The sequence below is a fragment of the Rutidosis leptorrhynchoides genome, chromosome 3 (genome assembly GCF_046630445.1).
Source record: "Rutidosis leptorrhynchoides isolate AG116_Rl617_1_P2 chromosome 3, CSIRO_AGI_Rlap_v1, whole genome shotgun sequence".
In the NCBI taxonomy this organism is placed as follows: domain Eukaryota; kingdom Viridiplantae; phylum Streptophyta; class Magnoliopsida; order Asterales; family Asteraceae; genus Rutidosis; species Rutidosis leptorrhynchoides.
The window spans coordinates 11,379,981-11,383,342 of NC_092335.1; the positions used below are offsets into that span (position 1 = coordinate 11,379,981).

The 3,362-nt window shown below is 32.9% G+C and overlaps 1 long non-coding RNA gene across 1 annotated transcript; it reads left to right on the forward strand.

Annotated features, from left to right (window-relative positions):
- Positions 1-1,150: 1,150 nt before the first annotated feature.
- LOC139895739 (uncharacterized) lies at positions 1,151-2,987 on the forward strand. Its single transcript, XR_011776003.1, has 3 exons — positions 1,151-1,454; positions 1,837-1,958; positions 2,965-2,987. It is a non-coding gene; the product is annotated as an uncharacterized lncRNA (long non-coding RNA).
- Positions 2,988-3,362: the final 375 nt, after the last annotated feature.

Here is a 3,362-nt window from a genome sequence, read left to right on the forward strand (position 1 = left end):
TCTTCCTGATTTTTTATTACCACACAAACATGAATTAAAAAAAAAACACAGATTCAAGAATACAAAATCAAGAACACAGAATCGAACGATAGATGAAACAGTACATGAAAGTGGCTCTTGATACCAATTGTTATGTACTTCCTGAATTCAGAAGAATCAAAGAAGTATTCGAACCAATCTGGGAACTATAGCAGAAAAGAATCAAGTTCTGAGAATTGAAACGATTTGGGAATTTCATTGTTAACTAATTGAGAGTCACAATATTACAGAAAAGGGGAAAGAATGTGTTACACACGCTATCAATCAATAGCTTTCTAACTGATTACACTAACTTCCTATTTATACTACTAAGCTAACACTTCCCACTTCTTGATGTTAGAACTTAACAGCCTGTCACATATGCTTGGCACATGCCTTATTAAACCCATAACAGTCGCAACCAAGGTCATCGCCTCTAGGGTTATGTCAATTCACAAACCCATATAGGTAATGATATTTCCAACATATTTTTTACTACTTCCACTAAATTTTCAAGAGATTTCCTAGAATACCCTTATTACTACTTCCCATTTCTTCATCTACAAAGTCTATCTTCTATTTTCCAATAAATAAAGAATAAATAATAAATAGAAATAGAAATCAGATCTATTGCAACCACAGGTTATGGTAATTATAATAATGTGACTCATCTAAGAGAGTATGGCTGTTGTTTCAAACCACACATTGTATGTGATCTCAGGTTGACTAATGGAGTTGACCAAGATCAAGTGCCTGATGTCGCGTTAATAAACATCAAAGCTGAGATGAATGTTGTAACAGTTGAAAAATTTACCAAGCATCCTGCGCATGTGCTTTTTGATGCCCGTCAGATTACTGAGGTATACCTTATAAGGATTATTTGTGTTTTTATACAATACGACTTTTATCATTGTAAATATTTATTTGTTTCTTATTTACTTTCTATTTTATTTTTTGTCCGGAATCTGGCATGAGTCGCCTTAGAGCTTACATTCAAGTGCTACCAGTCACTTGAGGGCATTTGGAGGTAAATGTTTGCGACTAAATTTTATCCTTCCATTAAATAAATTGAGTTGTATGTTTGATGTCTGATATTGTTTTGTTCTTTTTGTGGTTGCTAACCTAACAATGCTTGAGGTATTATCACATTTGATTTAGTCTCAGTTTTTAAACAATCCCAGTACGTTAGCCCTACTTTTATTGATGATTCTTACGAACTATAATCAACAACTTTCCATCAAGTACCTAAACTACCCTTGACCAAATTTTAAAAACTACGGAGTTATCGGTTTACGGCTTTGGAGTTTTCTTTGCAACCCTAGAATTTTCCCAAATTTCCCTCGAATCAAAATCAAACCAACAAACATCTATTGGAATGCGATCATCAACCAATTCGACGATTATTTTTTTTCCATCATCTTCCTTCATCTTCGCTGGTAATTGTTTCAGTTTTTGATTTTTTATAAGATTATATTATTGCAAAAATTAGGACTTTTAATTGCAACAATTAGGCGTTTGAAGTGATCGTAGCATAAGTGACCATATTATTTAGGTTTAACAGTTTGACATAACTAATTTCTTAGACATGGTTCGTCTAATTTGGTAGTCTTATTATAGCTTGAGGTCTATACATGAACCAAGCTTAAACCTTTTGCTTAAAAATCCAGTGGCTTTCTATTTTCAAATATATTTAATATGTCAGATATGAATACAAATAATGTTAATTCTGTAATTATTTGTTTTAATTGTGTGGTGTAGGAGGCTATATGCATTAAAAGTATATTAGAATTGTTCACATGTTTTAATTGTGTTGTGTAGCTTGAGATGCTTTTTATGGCTCCATTTGGTTTAAATGGGTTGATCAAAATGGAGAATGCACATAAAGATCAGAATACGGAAGGAACTCGGCTGTGAAACGTGGATCGAAAAGATTTAGATAAGTAATAGATTTCTAACTTCCAAATGAAATTCTTTTTTTGCTACCATTACTTCATAATACTTAAACAACTTGGTGTTACATTTTTATTTTAAACCTATGAAAATCAAAATCTTCTTTATCAGATGCACTTCACTTCGCCACTTGTAGGCTGTGTTAATATAATTTTTTTTTTTTTTTTTTTTTATGTGAATGTGTATTTAAAGTGCAGCTTTCATAGTAATTAGTTTTGGTGTATTTTAGTTAATATTTATTTCAACTGCAGCTTTCGTAGTAATTAGTTTTGGTGTATTTTAGCTAAATTCATCATCTCAACCAGAAAATGATTTTCTTAAAAATTACTGTAGCTTCTAACAGATTGACTTTATTTTTTCTCATGTAAGTGCTTGTGCTTCATGTCTGCTAATGGTGACTATTTCATGTTTAATGATGAGACGCACTTTGAGGTAAAACATTAGGTAAATAAATGTTGCCAAATGTTATTACTTATCTGGTTTTGATAAACTAATCGCAAACCAAGAACACCATCAAATAGGTGTTCAAGAATCCTTGCCTGATGGATATTTACATTTCACCCACTATTATAGAAACAAAGATTGTTATGTGGCGAGTTGTATGCAACTGTTGTTTCATTTGAAATAAATATACTGGTATAATATAAATCAATGGATGTGACATAAGTGGTAGTGCATATAGAAGATCTTGGAAGGTATGGTACATATATGTATTCTTACTAGAGGTGGCAATTACAACCCATTAACTAATGTACGGGTGCTTTCAATTTTCTATGCATGAAAGGATAACCTCAATTGACCCTTTTAAACGCGGGTCGAAATTACCACCTCTACTTCGATCTCTTTTACATATATTTTCTTATTGTACCTCATTATTGTTATGTACAACTTTGATCAACATTTGAGGTTATATATAATGCTTCTTACCTTTAGTTGTATCAAATACACAAAGCCATTCATTTTGTGCACCACAAACAATCTGCTGTTGTCTTTCAGGTTAAGTGTCATATGAGGCTAAGATGCATCGCCATCGCCATCTCCATCTCGGTATATCTCCAATCGCCATCGCCATATATATTATTAGACGTGACAAATTGGATCGTTATGGTGGGTTAGGGTCAAAAGGGTTACATGAAGTAAACGGTTAGTTGTACCAAATATCTTGTGGGATGGGTTACAAATGCACAGATCACCCATTAAGGTCTAAATGACCTATAATATCAGGATAAGATGTGTATCTTTGCAGCGAAAAGTCGAGGTAAAATCCTCATGTTGTTGATTACCCTTAAACCATGTCACTGCCTCTTGAGTTATGATGATTACAGGAATAGTTCGGCTAAAATTCTCTGTATGGAGTTTGCTTTGAGTACACAACTGCTACGTTGTGTTTATGT